General features: G+C 47.2%; 1 protein-coding gene across 1 annotated transcript in view; it reads right to left on the bottom strand.

Annotated features, from left to right (window-relative positions):
- Positions 1-17857, bottom strand: part of LOC120999362 (ALK tyrosine kinase receptor-like) — a 220916-nt gene that overhangs the window by 2423 nt on the left and 200636 nt on the right. The window lies entirely within an intron of this gene.

Genomic DNA, 17857 nt, shown 5'->3' with positions numbered 1-17857 from the left:
CACTCTGCAACCAGCACTCTGCCCTGCCTCTATGCTGGATGTTGAATGGGGCATTGGTGTACATTTTGGCCAAAGCGTAATAAGCCACTCACCATGACAAGGTCGCCTCCATGAGTGGTCCCTAACACTAGTTCCTACCTGTTATGGGCCATGACACCCACACAAAGTCCAGGGAGCGTAGGTGCAGCATGCACGCCAGGCACACTCTGCTTTTAACCCCCTCCGGTGCCATTACAGCTTTCATCGGATCCAGGGATGCAAGTACCAACATGCATGCTGAGCCCACTATATACTTTTCCTGGAGCCAAATGGCTACTGGTAGGTGCTATATAAGCAGATTCAGTTTTATACTGACTTTAAAACCAGCCTCCCGGGCAGACTAACTGGTCAGGTGTGCATGGCTGCTTGGAGATCGCCACGCCTCCAATATATACTACAAAGAAAAAAATGTGGGGGATTCAGCCAGCACAACCCTGTTTGCAGGTGCACATTGCTATGGCGAAATACAGATACAAACGCAAAAACAAATGCAATCGCACTCTGCAACCAGCACTCTGCCCTGCTTCTATGCTGGATGTTGAATGGGGCATTGGTGTACATTTTGGCCAAAGCGTAATAAGCCACTCACCACGTCAAGGTCGCCTCCATGAGTGGTCCCTAACACTAGTTCCTACCTGTTATGGGCCATGACAGCCACACAAAGTCCAGGGAGCGTAGGTGCAGCATGCACGCCAAGCACACTCTGCTTTTAACCCCGTCCGGTGCCATTACAGCTTTCATCAGATCCAGGGATGCAAGTACCAACATGCATGCTGAGCCTAGATATCAACTAGAGATGAGGAAATTGAATCTGAAATTCAGAAATTTGACCAAAATTTTATTCAAATTTTGGATTTGTTAGAATCAGCATTTTGTGTGATTCAATTTTGGAGAATCAAGGAAAGGGTGGGAACAGGGAGAGAGATAAAGACAGACTTTTCCAGGCAATCAGACCATTTTGGATTCAGATAGAGTTTATTCGGACCGGGATTGAATCGGGGCGGAATCTGACAAGGATCAAATTTTATTAAATTTGCTTATCTCTAGTGACCACCTTTTGCAGCAGAAAACATGTTTGTAATTTTTTTCGGTTATTTCAGTTCACTAACCTTGACTAGCATTGGGTATTTTATTTAGAGTTGGGTTCTAAAAATTCAACCAAAAATATGTATTTTAAAAACTACAAAAACTCTACATTTCGACCCATTTTTTTCGATACAGTGCTCCCAAGGTGACTGGTCTGAACTGCAAATCAAGTCTCTGCTCATGAATGCTGAGATGTTTTTGTCCCTAATTTGCCAATGTACAAATTTTATGGCAACGATTGAGGTCCTTCTACTATCAGAGTCTACAGAAATGTCTGGAACAAGTAGATAGTTTTCACGTGCATCAGTTCCATTCAAATACACCAGACTGTGGACTTGTCTTTTGAACAAGAGTTCAGTGGAGCCATTGAAAAATAATGGATTAAATCTTTAGATTTTCATTCTAAGACTTGGAACGTGAAGTCATGGATAAGAATTTATATCTATTGTTTCAATGCAAACTGAAATTCATTTGGAAGAAACTCAAAGTAAGACTTGACTTAAGCCTAAATTCAGGTGATTGTCATGTAAATGACCCTGAGCTAAAGCCTCCAAAAGCACCAATCCAGTCCCGATTGTATCTTGAATATGTAGATTACAATTGATGAAATTTGGTAATAGGTTGCTGCTAGAGATGAGCGAATCGAAGTTGACGAAGTGGAATTCGATCCGAATTTCAGTAAAAATTCGATTTGCATCTAATCGAATTTCCTCACCCTTCGTGGTAACAAATCAAATTTTTTCCTAAAATGGCTGCTGTATGTGTGAGGACATGGAGCAAGGAACTCTGGGAATGCGGGATCACCCATAATGCCATGCATGCAGCCAATCAGCAGACAGCCAGCCCTGTAACGTCACAGCCCTATAAATAGCCTCAGCCATCTTGAATTCTGCCATTTTCTAGTGTACTTAGTGCAGGGAGAGACGTCAGCAGGCGCTAGGGATAGTGCTAACAAAAACTATTTACAAGTTCAGGGAAAGATTATTCAAGGTGTAGGGAAAGGATAGAGAGGAATCATTCCACAGCATTTATATAGAACAGGGTTCAGTAGGGGAGGTTACAGCCTGGGTAATAGGAACAATCCTATTACACCTTGCTGCACTGACTGGGGATCCAAATACAGCCATTATACAGCTCTGTAATTCCAGCAAACCGTTCTTGTTATTGGGGCGTAAGTGCTGTTTGATACAGCCATTAACAGGAATTATTACAAGGAAATATTTCTACGTCTTATTTGCCCTTGTGCGGTGCAGTTATATGTTCTAAAGCATTTTTTGGCTTGTATTAGTGGGAAAAGGGGCTTATTAGCTGTTGTGTGAAATGCGAAAATTACAGCCCTTTTGTGGAGTGTATTAGCGGCAAAAAAAATAAAATTATATATATATATATATATATATATATGTTCTAAAGCCCTTTTGTGGAGTGCATAAGTGGAAAAAAGAAAAATATATTTGCCGTTCAGCGGTGCAGTTATATGTTCTAAAGCCTTTTGTGGAGTGTATAAGTGGAAAAAAGAAAAATATATTTGCCGTTCAGTGGTGCAGTTATATGTTCTAAAGCCTTTTGTGCCGTGTATAAGTGAAAAAAAAATAAGGGCATATTTGCCGTTCAGCGGTGCAGTTATATGTTCTAAAGCCCTTTTGTGGAGTGTATAAGTGGAAAAAAGAAAACAATTTGCCGTTCAGCGGTGCAGTTATATTTTTTAAAGCCTTTTGTGAAGTGTATAAGTGGAAAAAAATAAGGGCCTATTTGCCATTCAGCGGTGCAGTTATATGTTCTAAAGCCTTTTGTGTCGTGTATAAGTGGGAAAAAAATAAGGGCCTATTTGCCGTTCAGCGGTGCAGTTATATGTTCTAAAGCCTTTTGTGGAGTGTATAAGTGGAAAAAAGAAAAATATATTGGCGTTCAGTGGTGCAGTTATATTTTCTAAATCCTTTTGTGGAGTGTATAAGTGGAAAAAATTAAGGGCCTATTTGCCGTTCAGTGGTGCAGTTATATGTTCTAAAGCCCTTTTTTGTGTGTATTAGTGGCACAAAAAAAGTATTTGCCGTTGTGTGGTGAAGTGAGAAAATTACAGCCCTTTTGGCGTGTATTAGTGGGGAAAAAAGGGCTTATTAGCTGTTGTGTGGTGAAGTGAGAAAATTACAGACTTTTTTGGGGTGTTATAATTTCCTTTTTACTTATTTATTTGATCTATCAGTATGTCAGACAGAGAAGTGCCAGGCCCTGCACAGGGGAGTGGCAGAGGCCTAAATGTTTCTGGCGCAGGCACAGGTCGCAGCAGAGTAAGGGGGCATGGCAGCCGGAGTCACAGCCTGAGCTCCCGGTGTCATCTAGCGGTCGTGTCTTGACCAGCAACCCAGTGGTTCTTGAATGGTTGACTCAGTCATCCACTTCATCCCAAGTGACATCAGACACCCCCAGCCAAGAGTCGTGGGTTCGTCAGACACAACCCTTAGTTGGCATGGCCTGGGAGCAGGCGCTGTGCTCTCACCTGTCCTCAACCTGCCTCTGTCCTTTTCTGTTCCCTCAGCCAGAGTAGTATTATATGCTGTGAGCTCAGCTCCACTATACAGTGAGGACGAGCTACTAGAGGACAGTCATCAGTTTTCTCCGGTAGGCAAGTAGTGATGAGGAGAGTGGCGTGGGAGCTGGTGTTGCGAGCAATGAGGCTGCTGACCCAAAGACCGTTGAGGAGGACATCAGTGACGTGCAGTCAGTACTCGATGATGATGATGTAGCTGATCGCACTTGGGAGCCAGGTGAATTAGTGGCTTCATCATCATCGGGAGAAGAGGGTGGCAGCTTGCCCGTGAGGCAGAGGCAGAGCCAGCAAGTCGCTAGCGTGGCCAGGAGTCAGGGGGTGGCAGCAGTGGGAGGTGCCCGGGGTAGACCACCCGCTTCGCAGGAGTCTACCTGCCCGGAAAGTAGTGGTGCACCGGTTCACAGATGCAGCGGCGGTAGCAGTTAGTCAGTGCATAGTGTTGGGGGTAAAATCACCTACTCGGCACCACGGCCCTGCGTCAACATATGCAGCATCACCATAAAGTGGCCTGGGAGAACCGTGGCTCCGATGTGGTGGTCCAGCCTGCCACAGCAACCGCTGCATCACCCAGTGGCACGCACCCGGTTTCAGGCAGTCAAGGCTCCACCACCTCAGCCGAAGGGAGCTGTCTGTCCTTTCCAATATCTGCTGGTCAGTATCCGTGCACTCTTCCAATGGCGCAGAAGCTGAATGTGCTCCTGGCCAAGTTGCTGGTGCTGCAGTCCCTCCCTTTCCAAGTGGTGGACTCTGCACCTCTCAGAGAACTGATGGCTTGTGCCGAGCCGAGGTGGAGAGTTCCAAGCCGTTATTTCTTTGCCAAAAAGCCAGTACCAGCCCTGCACACGTATGTAGAACAGAAGGTGGACCAGTCCTTGAGCCTGTCGGTGTCTGCCAAAGTGCACAGCAGCGCCGACGTGTGGAGCTGTAACTACGTTCAGGGACAATACATGTCCTTTATGGCCCACTGCACAGCCACACCAGAAACTTTGCCAGGTGACACCGCTTCCGCCTCCACGTTTTCACGCCGTTGGTCGTGCGACAATGTCCGCCTCTGCCTCCTCATCCTCCACTGTGTCCTCAGCCTCCACTGCAGGGACAATTCACAGTGCCCCTCCAGCATACCACATGTGCAGGGCACGGCAGTGTCACGCTGTACTGCACCTCGTTTGCCTGGGCGAATGGAGTCACACAGGGGAGGAACTGCTCAGTGTCCTCCATCAAGAAATCTAATTTTGGCTTTCTCTGCGACAACTCAAAATCGGAACCATGGTGACCGACAATGGGAGGATGGTGTCGGCACTGCGTCAAGGAGGGCTGAGCCATGCACCCTGCATGGCACACGTGTTCAATCTGGTTGTCAAGCGGTTCCTGAAGTCTTCCACCAATCAGCAAGACATCCTAAAAATGGCCAGGAAACTTTGCATGCACTTCAGCCACTCGTACACCGCAAAGCACACCCGCCTTGAGCTGCAGTGGCAGAACGGCATCCCCCAACATAGGCTGATATGCGATGTTTCCACCTTTTGGAATTCCACCCTCCATATGTTGGAACGACTGTACGAACAGAGAAAGGCCATAAACTATTTCTTGATGATCCAAGCAGACAGGAGTACTCCTCTGTGTAACTTCGATGTCAGCCAGTGGCAGCTCATGCGTGACACCTGCCTTTTGCTCAGGCCCTTTGAGGAGGCTACGGTTTTTGACAGTCGCCAGGACTATGGGATGAACAAGGTAATTCTACCGCTTCATGTCCTGGTACAGATGCTGGTAAATCTGGCTGGTCAGGGGACTGGAGACGTGGCGCCTAGATCTCACGACCACATGAGCCCTGTGTGGGCTGAACTGGAGAGGGAGAAGGACATTGAAGCACAAGCAATGTGTAGCAAAATGGGTGGTTTTTACACACAGGTAAGAGGAGAGGAGTAGCAGGAGCAGCCAGAGGAGCTACAGGGCGATGAGGAAGACTAGGCAGAGGACCCAGACACACCGTGGCAGTATGCAGTGGAGATAGCGGCAGGGAGTCCCTCTGAGTCACTTGCACAAATGGCCTGATGCATGCTCACTTGCTTGCGTAGTGACAGCCGAACTGTCACCATTCGGCAGAGGGATGACTTCTGGCTCTCCACCTTGTTGGACCCTCGCTACCAGTCTAAAATGCGGGCCTTTTTTTACACCCGCTGAGAGGGAGGACAAACTGAACTACTATAAAGACATCCTATGTAGTGATTTGGCCGCTGCCTATCTAAGCCATCGTCCATCCTCTCGCAGGTCTGACCAGGGGGGGGCCTCTGCACTCACGTTCCTCTGCCATGGCTGCTGTGGCATGGTGGGTGGGTAGGAGCAGTTCCAGCTCCATCAGCAGCAACTTGAGTCTAGAGTCACTGATGAGCAGCTTTCTTCACCCACCTAGTGAAGAAACCACTCACCAGCAGCAGCTAGACCTGGAGCAGGACCTGAACCAGCAGGTGGTAGCATACTTGGACTGTACCCTGCCACCCCACATTGAAGATCCGTTGGACTACTGGGCAGCCCTGGCCACAACTATCAGAGTTTACCCTGGAAAAACTGTCCTGCCCGGCCAGTAGTGTGGCATCAAAGCGGGTGTTTAGTGCGGCTGAAGATATAGTTACCCCAAGAAGAACTCGCCTGTCCACCCAAAATGTGGAGAGACTGACCTTTGTCCAGATGAATCAGGCGTGGATCAGCCAGGATTTCCACCCACCAATGCCTGATGCATCAGACTATATCATCCATGGTGCCACACCAACACTTTGAGAAAAGAGACCGATTTCTTCTGGCTACCTGCCTCAGCTACTATTCTAATGCTGCCACCCACCTGATGCCACACATCTGATGCCAAGTGGTCCTTCTTTCACCCACCATCTTCAGCTTGTACTCGTATTGCCACCCACCTCCCCACTCTGTCACTCTGTGGTCTCCTGATGCTGCTGCCACCTCATCACTATGTTATCTTGCCACTCTGTGGTCTCCTGATGCTCCTGCCACCTCTCCACTCTGTCACTGGGTCACTTTGTGGTCTCCTGATGCTGCTGCCATCTCCACACTATGTCACTTTGTGGTCTCCTGATGCTGCTGTCACCTCCACACTATGTCACCTTGCCACTCTGTGGTCTCCTGATTCTGCTGTCACCTCCACACTGTCACCTTGCCATTCTGTGGTCTCCTGATGCTGCTGCCTCCTTCCGACTCTTTCACCAGGTCACTCTGTGGTCTCCTGATACTGCTGCCACCTCCACACTATGTCACCCCTGCGTGCCCCCGCGCTGATTCACCTTTAAAACGCTTGCCGCCGCTAGTGCAGCGGCGATCTGTCCAGGGGCAAAAGGGGCAGCTTCTTCGGGCCCAGTTGCTCCTGGTGGGCCCAAGGCAGCTGCGTCTTGAGCCCCGCCGGCCACTGGTGACGTGGGAGGCGGCGGCAGGGCACAGGGAGATGAGCACTTCAATTGTGGAAGCGCTCATCTTAATAGTCATCTGTATCGCCATCCTCAGGACATCGATACAGATGGAAGTGCTGCAGCCGGGCAGGGAGAGGCGTCTAGCCTAGAGCCTGCAGCCTATTAGAGGCCGGAGCAGGCGGCGCGATGACTTCATCGCGCCTCCGGAGCCATACAGCGTTGGACACAGGCCAGGTGCAGGTGCATCGCTGCCAGCCTGGTGGAGGTAAGTATAAGTGTTTATTTTTTTTTTATATGGTACTACGACTGCCACATGATTGGGGGGCATCTATGGGGGCACTTGTTACTGGCACATGATTGGGGGCATCTATGGGGGCACTTGTTACTGGCACATGATTGGGGGGCATCTATGGGGGTACTTGTTACTGGCACATGATTGGGGGGCATCTATGGGGGCACTTGTTACTGGCACATGATTTGGGGGCATCTATGGGGGCACTTGTTACTGGCACACTATTGGGGGCATCTATGGGGGCACTTGTTATTGGCACATTGTTGGAGGGCATCTATGGGGGCACATCTTACTGGCACATTATTGGGGGGCATTGTGGGGGCATCTATGGAGGCACTTCTTATTGGCACATTATTGGGGTCACTATGGGGGCATCTACTGAGGCCACAAAGAAGGGGTATTTTATATTGGGGAAGGGTGGAGAGGAACACTATGGGGGCTTCTACTGAGGCAAAGTGAATCTTCCCCCGCCCACCTCAGCTGCTATTGGCTGGGAGGTAGAGGGCAGCACTGCTATTGGCTGCCTGTGTATTTTAGCCTAGCAGGGCCTGCAGATGCAGAAAAGAATGCAGCTTGGGGATTTAACATCAGTTGTTGCGCCCCCCTTCCCCTGCCACCACGCCTAGAGGAAGAAGGCAAGAAGACAGAGCACATCAGAACTGTAAGTACGTTTTCTATCTGCGATGCACCCCTGACCAGCGCCCCCGGCTTTACAAGAACTTCTGGCGAGTGCACCCTGCGTTACATGCACCCCTGACGAGCGCACCCTGCGTTACATGCACCCCTGACGAGCGCACCCTGCGTTACATGCACCCCTGACGAGCGCACCCTGTGTTACATGCACCCCTGACGAGCGCACCCTGCGTTACATGCACCCCTGACGAGCGCACCCTGCGTTACATGCACCCCTGACGAGCGCACCCTGCGTTACATGCACCCCTGACCAGCGCACCCTGCGTTACATGCACCCCTGACAAGCGCACCCTGCGTTACATGCACCCCTGATGAGCGCACCCTGCGTTACATGCACCCCTGATGAGCGCACCCTGCGTTACATGCACCCCTGACGAGCGCACCCTGCGTTACATGCACCCCTGACGAGCGCACCCTGCGTTACATGCACCCCTGACTAGCGCGCCTTGCGTTACATGCACCCCTGACGAGCGCACCTTGCGTTACAAGCACCCCTGATCAGCGCACCCTGCGTTACACGCACCCCTGACCGCCGCATTCTGCGTTACAAGCAGACTAAGTAGTATTAGTTGCACACACCGACAGCACCCACAGGGTTATTTCACAAAAGGGTGAAGAATTTGGAGAAGTCAAGAGAAGTTTTCGGAGTATTTCTCTCTTTCTCAGGTCTGAAGCAATACCGAGGAAGAAAGGAAAACTCTTGAAAGCTTGTCTTTTAAGTATAAGGTTAGTACAATTAAAAGGTATCCCTGCATACCGCAATACTCTCATATTTTGTAATCTTATTTATATATAATTATTTCATTTTTTTCAGTAGTATGATTAAGTGGTAAAAATTATTAGTGCCCCCCCATTTTTGACTGTGGTATCTTATGTGCCCCCCCATATATTGTTCCTAGAGTTTCCACTGGCTGTAAGGCCTGTATGGTCCTATCAGAATTGGCTTATTTTTTGGGGGTTATTGTTCTGACGGATCAGAGAAAGGGCAAAATAAACTTACTGCTGACCCCCCTCTCCACTCTGTCGGGGGCTCTACTTGTATAAGCGTTTGATAGAACAGGTTCTGTAGACATCTATGTGGAATCAGCTGACGACGGTGTAAAAGGAGTGCGCTTCTTCTTGGCGCTAACATCGGCCTGTAAGGCTGAGTTCATACCTGAGTTATTTGGTCAGTTTCGGCCCCGTGACTGCCCAAATAAGTGAAGTGTGCAGTGATTCTAAGAGCGACACCTGTCATCTGCATGTCATACGGACTGACAGTATTATTTCACTACCACAGCAGACTCCCTATGCGTGTTACTGCAAGGCACAGTGTTCTACACCACTATACAGACACAGTGTTCTACACCGCTATACAGACACAGTGTTCTACACCGCTATACAGGCACAGTGTTCTACACCACTATACAGACACAGTGTTCTACACCGCTATACAGGCACAGTGTTCTACACCACTATACAGGCACAGTGTTCTACACCACTATACAGGCACAGTGTTCTACACCGCTATACAGGCACAGTGTTCTACACCACTATACAGGCACAGTGTTCTACACCCCTATACAGGCACAGTGTTCTACACCCCTATACAGGCACAGTGTTCTACACCGCTATACAGGCACAGTGTTCTACACCACTATACAGGCACAGTGTTCTACACCGCTATACAGGCACAGTGTTCTACACCGCTATACAGGCACAGTGTTCTACACCACTATACAGGCACAGTGTTCTACACCGCTATACAGGCACAGTGTTCTACACCGCTATACAGGCACAGTGTTCTACACCGCTATACAGGCACAGTGTTCTACACCACTATACAGGCACAGTACTCTACACCACTATACAGGCACAGTGTTCTACACCACTATACAGGCACAGTGTTCTACACCGCTATACAGGCACAGTGTTCTACATCGCTATACAGGCACAGTGTTCTACACCGCTATACAGGCACAGTGTTCTACACCCCTATACAGGCACAGTGTTCTACACCACTATACAGGCACAGTGTTCTACACCCCTATACAGGCACAGTGTTCTACACCCCTATACAGGCACAGTGTTCTACACCGCTATACAGGCACAGTGTTCTACACCACTATACAGGCACAGTGTTCTACACCGCTATACAGGCACAGTGTTCTACACCGCTGTACAGGCACAGTGTTCTACACCGCTATACAGGCACAGTGTTCTACACCCCTATACAGGCACAGTGTTCTACACCACTATACAGGCACAGTGTTCTACACCACTATAAAGGCATAGTGTTCTACACCACTATAAAGGCACAGTGTTCTACACCACTATACAGGCACAGTGTTCTACACCACTATAAAGGCATAGTGTTCTACACCACTATAAAGGCTCTCTGCAGCCAGGAAATAGCTGTTTTTTTTTATGCGATTCGCCACAAATAAATTAGGATCAAACCAAGTCTTTTTGAAAAATTCGGCGAACCGGCCGAATAAATTTTTTTTTAAATTCGCTCATCTCTATTCGCTGCCTAAAGTATGTATAGGGAGCATTTTTCACCAAAAGAAATCAATTCCAATCAAAAAAGTTTAAAAAAAGTTGTCTCTGCTGATAGATCATTGTAAAGAATTCTTTAGAAACCTTGGACGTAATCATTTTCTTGGTCTATGGCTATATGTAGAAATTTAGGTTTTTCGAGTTGAGGGTCAACTTTGGAAAATTAATGAGGCAACTGTAACCCTAAAATTCTCTCAGACCTAGACTAGTCCCCGAAATTGTTTAAGAACCCAGACAAAATGGAGTAACCAATCTGGTCATACTACTGCAACACCTATTACATCAACCAGATGTTCCTCAAACAGAGGAACGTCACAGAACTTTTTTTTGGATCTACTAGGAGAAAGGAATTCAGTTACTCCTCAATCCTGCCAAAAACAATATCTACAAAAAGTGTAAGTTCTGCGAGCAGTGAGCGCGTCCCTGTGCTGCGGCATCGTGTGGAATGAGCCATTTGTGATGTCTATAAACATCATTTTGTACAGCTGGCGCTGGCTCTGAACCAGGGAAACTGAATTTTCACATCAAATATGGTGCTAAAACTACAGCGCAGTCAATTTCCTCCACTCCTGCTTCGTCTGCCCATTCATGTGGGCAGAATATCAATAGGGACAAGTCTTAGATTAGTGGCAGCGATATCTGTGCAACTGGAGCCGAAAGATAATGGAGCAAGAACCACATTAGATTTTTCAATTATGTTCCTGTTTCTGAAGAGGTTTCAATAATAGAAAGATTCTTCCCATCTTCAAATATCAATAGTGTACTGTCTATTCACCCCAAGTGTCATTATCCTGCACCTCGAGTCTGTGTCCTGTACCCCAAGTGTCAGTGTCATTATCTTATACCCCAAGTGTCAGTGTCATCATCCTGTACCCCAAGTGTCAGTGTCATCATCCTGTACCCCAAGTGTCAGTGTCATTATCTTATACCCCAAGTGTCAGTGTCATTATCTTATACCCCAAGTGTCATCATGTCATTATCCTGTACCCCAAGTGTCAGTGTCATCATCCTGTACCCCAAGTGTCAGTGTCCTTATCCTGTACCCCAAATATCAGTGTCATTATCCTGTACCCCAAGTGTCAGTGTCATCATCCTGTACCCCAAGTGTCAGTGTCATTATCCTGTACCCCAATTTCCAGTGTCATTATCCTGTACCCCAAGTATCAGTGTCACTATCCTGTACCCCAAGTGTCAGTGTCATTCTCCTGTACCCCAAGTGTCAGTGTCATCATCCTGTATCCCAATTTCCAGTGTCATTATCCTGTACCCCAAGTGTCAGCGTCATTATCCTGTACCCCAAGTATCAGTGTCACTATCCTGTACCCCAAGTGTCAGTGTCATTATCCTGTACCCCAAGTTTCAGTGTCATTATCCTGTACCCCAAGTGTCAGCGTCATTATCCTGTACCCCAAGTATCAGTGTCACTATCCTGTACCCCAAGTGTCAGTGTCATTATCCTGTACCCCAAGTTTCAGTGTCATTATCCTGTACCCCAAGTGTCAGCGTCATTATCCTGTACCCCAAGTGTCAGTGTCATTATCCTGTACTCCAAGTGTCAGTGTCATTATCCTGTACCCCAAGTGTCAGTGTGTCATTATCCTGTACCCCAAGTGTCATTATCCTGTACCCCAAGTGTCATTGTTATTATCCTGTACCCCAAGTGTCAGTGTCATTATCCTGTACCCCAAGTGTCAGTGTCATTATCCTGTACCCCAAGTGTCAGTGTCATTATCCTGTAACCCAAGTGTCAGTGTTACTATCCTGTACCCCAAATGTCAGTGTCGTTATCCTGTACCCCAAGTGTCAGTGTCATTATCCTGTACCCCATGTGTTAGTGTCATTATCCTGTAACCCAAGTGTCAGTGTCCTTATCCTGTACCCCAAATGTCAGTGTCACTATCCTGTACCCCGAGTGTCAGCGTCATTATCCTGTACCCCGAGTGTCAGTGTCATTATCCTGTACCCCGAGTGTTAGTGTCACTATCCTGTAACCCAAGTGTCAGTGTCATTATCCTGTACCCCAATTTCCAGTGTCATTATCCTGTACCCCAACTGTCAGTGTCATTATCCTCTACCCCAAGTGTCAGTGTCATTATCCTGTACCCCAAGTGTCAGTGTCATTATCCTGTACCCCAAGTGTCAGTGTCATTATCCTGTACCCCAAGTGTCAGCGTCATTATCCTGTACCCCAAGTATCAGTGTCACTATCCTGTACCCCAAGTGTCAGTGTCATTATCCTGTACCCCAAGTTTCAGTGTCATTATCCTGTACCCCAAGTGTCAGCGTCATTATCCTGTACCCCAAGTATCAGTGTCACTATCCTGTACCCCAAGTGTCAGTGTCATTATCCTGTACCCCAAGTTTCAGTGTCATTATCCTGTACCCCAAGTGTCAGCGTCATTATCCTGTACCCCAAGTGTCAGTGTCATTATCCTGTACTCCAAGTGTCAGTGTCATTATCCTGTACCCCAAGTGTCAGTGTGTCATTATCCTGTACCCCAAGTGTCATTATCCTGTACCCCAAGTGTCATTGTTATTATCCTGTACCCCAAGTGTCAGTGTCATTATCCTGTACCCCAAGTGTCAGTGTCATTATCCTGTACCCCAAGTGTCAGTGTCATTATCCTGTAACCCAAGTGTCAGTGTTACTATCCTGTACCCCAAATGTCAGTGTCGTTATCCTGTACCCCAAGTGTCAGTGTCATTATCCTGTACCCCATGTGTTAGTGTCATTATCCTGTAACCCAAGTGTCAGTGTCCTTATCCTGTACCCCAAATGTCAGTGTCACTATCCTGTACCCCGAGTGTCAGCGTCATTATCCTGTACCCCGAGTGTCAGTGTCATTATCCTGTACCCCGAGTGTTAGTGTCACTATCCTGTAACCCAAGTGTCAGTGTCATTATCCTGTACCCCAAGTGTCAGTGTCATTATCCTCTACCCCAACTGTCAGTGTCATTATCCTCTACCCCAAGTGTCAGTGTCATTATCCTGTACCCCAAGTGTCAGTGTCATTATCCTGTACCCCAAGTGTCAGTGTCATTATCCTGTACCCCAAATGTCAGTGTCATTATCCTGTACCCCAAGTGTCAGTGTCATTATCCTGTACCCCAAGTGTCAGTGTCATTATCCTGTACCCCAAGTGTCAGTGTCATTATCCTGTACCCCAAATTCCAGTGTATCTACGTTAGATGTAGGAGGCTGTAGAACTGTCATAGAGGAGCTTTGTCTTACTCCCCTGGCAGATCTGTCCCCTCTCATATAATGTGCCTAGTTACATGGAATATCCTCAGGACAGAAAGTTCATGGTGCTTGGTTGTATTTCAGCAATGTCCACCCCCCCCCCCCCCCCCCCCCCGAGTCATCAGAAGATGGAGACTACTTGTAATGATTTTCATTTCTGAACTTTTACTTGTTTCTCCATAGGGACAGAGATGATTGTGGTGTAGCATTATCTAGTAGAGAAGAAATTACTGTGAATTAGGCGGATGGAAGGAGAGGGGTGACCTGAGTCGAGTCGTAAGGAGAGGGCACTGGAAACAGATGAAGATTCGTCTTTTATAAAATTATCACTTGTTTGCTTAATGTTTTCAGCTGCCGGGAATGTAAAAGCTTTCTGATCATCGGCAGTGATGGAGCCATTATCTGTGACTCATGACAGCGCTCTTGTGGATACAGGGACAGTTTTCTTATAGGGGTTCTCCGCTCAGAATAATCTTGCTTCACTGTATTAGGTTGGGTCCTAAAGTTCTTTATGTTCTTTATGTTGGAGAGCGCATAATTAACTCCATGGAAGCCATGGAAATCACAACTTTTTGCTTGGAATCACCTCAACTATTTTCTCATCACCCTACCAGTATTCCTTCTGCTGCTATGGGGCCAGTAGATGAAGAGAGCTCATTCTCCTTCCTTATGGTTGGCTGTAGACTGGACCTCCCATGGGACAATATAGCTGGAGACCACTCTATGGATCATATTGGCAGGGCAGCTAAGTATCGTGTAAGACAGGGATGCCCAACCTGCGGCCCTCCAGCTGTTTAAAAACTACAACTCCCAGCATTCTGGACAGTCTACCACTTTCAGCCTACAGCAGGGCATGGTGGGAGTTGTAGTTCTGGAGGGCCACAGGTTGAGCATCCCTGGTGTAAGAGGTAAGGTGGTTCATAGCAAAGATACAGCACATGGAACTTCTCTACAGCCCATAGACAGAGGGTGTCTATTTTATTTTGTTCCAGCACTAAAAAAAATAAAAAATGTACCCATCAAGTCATGAAAACGGGATGAGGCACCAGGACCTCCTGTTCTTGGGTGGTAAGCTTTGTACTGGTGTCAGGCAGCTCCTAAAAAGGGCCAAATAAGGCCGCCGACCTCTAGTTACATTCCTTCAGTATGCCCATGTAACTGACAAGTCTTTCCTTTCATGTGCAACAATATGGCTTCAATTGATGCTGTAGAAACAATGTTGCAAAATAGGAAGAGGCTGTCTGATCATTTTCATGATTTGATCATAGAGATGAGTTCAAGAAGAAGCTCAGTTCAAGTTCATGTGATAAGGTTAAAGCACTGAATGCGAGAAATGGACTGGAGGAATAAGCCATTGAAGACCAGGGGGTTACAATCTATTGGATGCAATGGCTTGAAACCAATAGACACTAGGGAGTAAAGCTAGCCATATGCTTGTTGGGCTATTAGTTTTTCCTTTAGACCACCCCCGAATACACTTGCATACTCTACCAAGTGTGGATGTGTATGGAGAAAGGGCTAAGCTGCTAACACCTCTGGCAACGGCTTATCTCCCGAGAATAAAACAATTGAGCATATCAAAATTCAACATGTCAACCTTCCTTATCCCCAACCTCTACCATCAGGGGATACGTTGGAAGACCCAAAAACTGTACACATGAGGTGGTCGGCCTTTCTTGCTAAAATTGATGGGATTGGCTTACATTTACCTATAGCCATCTTGAGTCTGTCAGCAGTTTTGACCATGTTGTGCTGCTAACAGCACCAGGTAGAAGTCAGGGAGAGCAGAACAAATGTACCTTTTATCAAGCTTTTATAATCAGGAGTAGAGTGAATATGAAGTTTTATTCTGCCAGAATCTTCACTTCCAAGTGCATAGGAGGTTTCACTGTGAAGTGCTATCTGCACTGAACTGCTTTATGGCCCCTCCCATCTGCATAAATGACAGTTGTAGCAACCAGTTACGCGACCACTACATCTGCCACTCAGGGCAGAGGGGAGGGGCTGTGAAGCTCTCAATGCAAAGAGCAACTTCACAATGGAGCTCCATTGCTCCTTGGAAATGTAGGAGAAGAATCTGCTAGAATAAAACTTCTTATTCACACTACTCCTGATAAAAAATACTTCACAATAGGTATGTGTATACTGCTCTCCCCAGCCCCATCTAGTGGTGTCAGCTGTTTAGAATGGTCAAAACTGCTGACAGAGGCCCTTTAAGGTACAAAGTTGTGTAACATGTAAGGGGTTATAGTCTAAGACAAGTAATTTTTCTTGGGAAATCAGATTCCGGACAAGATGGTGGCCCCATGTACTCATTGTCCAGGGGATTGTTGTAAATAAGAGCTGTCTTATGACATTGGGGTCTTCTGTCTTATGACAATGGGTTTAGTGACTTGTACCAGTATGGGTAGAGGGATCTCATCTGATTTTGGCCATGGGATCCTTATCCTGTGATTCCATTGTTGACTCATTCTCCAGCAGATCAATCGGAAAGAAGAGTCTTTTTACTGGGCAAATCTCATGCTAAGATTGACAGTGAGATTGTGGTGGCCAAGCTACACAGAGGAAATTAACCAGAAACTGAGGGAATCCCTGCTGCTGAAACTGGAGTTCTGTAGTGTCCAAGCACAAAGGGAAATAAAAAACTGACCTCTCCCTTATGGTATACTATATGGCATCCAAATAATACAACCATACAGTGTCCAAATGATGCTAGGTTAATGAAGCTACACCCTACACAAGCTGGCTTTTCTTAGGTGTAGGCACCGAGTCTAAAATTGTTGGTGCTAGATGTCCAGGTAATCATGACTAGCCTTTCAGATTAGATGTTAAATGGAGAAACTAAACTCAAGCTCAGATCTCCAGAACTGTAACGCCTCCAAACAAATTTGGTGCCGTAAAAGATTTCCGCCTTTGAAATGCAGACACAACTTTATAAAAAAAGGGCTATTCAATGTTCCCCAAAAATTCCCGGTTTCAAACATTATAGTGGTGATTAAAGGTGCTGGGATTCCATTTCTATGAAACTGAGCTCCAAATTCCTGACTTCCCTTAAAGGGGTTGTCCGGGTTCAGAGCTGAACCCGGACATACCCATAATTTCACCCAGGCAGCCCCGCCTAACATGAGCATTGGAGCAGTTCATGCAAAGGCTCTTTTATTTACAGTAACACACTGCCGGGCGGAGGCTTCAGCCCAGCAGTGTGTTTGGTGACGTCACTGGCTCTGATGGGCGGGCTTTAGCGCTGCCCTAGCCGTTCTTTACAGGTTAGGGCAGCACTAAAGCCCGCCCATCGGTGACGGTGACGTCACCGAGCTCACTTCTGGATGGAAGCCTCCACCTGGCAGCCCAAAGGAGAGCCTGGTTCGTCACTGGAACTCCACAAAATTCCTTTGTTCTGCGCGATTCAGCGCAGGGCAAAGGAGAGCATCGAAGCATGAATTCCTCTGATGCTCTTGTCGGGGGGCTGCCTTGGTGAAATTCTGGGTATGTCCGGGTTCAGCTCTGAACCCGGACAACCCCTTTCACATGGCTCTAAAACAATCCAATTTTGGCTGCCCGCATCCACCACTAGGGGGAGCCTTAACTCTTACTGAATACAGATTTATTATAGCCATATAAATACAGTATGTAGGCAGGAAGCGCCCACTAGCACATGTAAGTAACCACTAAAGCCAATTAACGGCCACAGTGGTCATGTGCCATATTACTGGCATCACGGCTCCCATCGAGGAGTGATGATGCTGTTATCATGACATGTGAGCACTGTGGCCACTGATTGGCTGCAGTGGTTACATGCTGCACTTTCAGGCATAGGATATACTATAAATGTCTGATAGATGTAGGTACTACTTTCGGGACTGGTACCTATTCCAAGACCCGTATTCTTGGAATAGATACCAGTTCCGAAAGTAGGTTCCTTAAGTTCCTAAATCTCCATCTTGCCTGGAGAGGCAACTGCAACCCGTTGCATTCGGGTAGAGAGTGATTGGATAGACGGCTGCAAA

This window comes from Bufo bufo, chromosome 4 (genome assembly GCF_905171765.1).
Source record: "Bufo bufo chromosome 4, aBufBuf1.1, whole genome shotgun sequence".
NCBI lineage: Eukaryota > Metazoa > Chordata > Amphibia > Anura > Bufonidae > Bufo > Bufo bufo.
The sequence above is the reverse complement of the archived record's forward strand: the minus strand, read 5'-3'. Positions and strand labels throughout refer to the sequence as shown.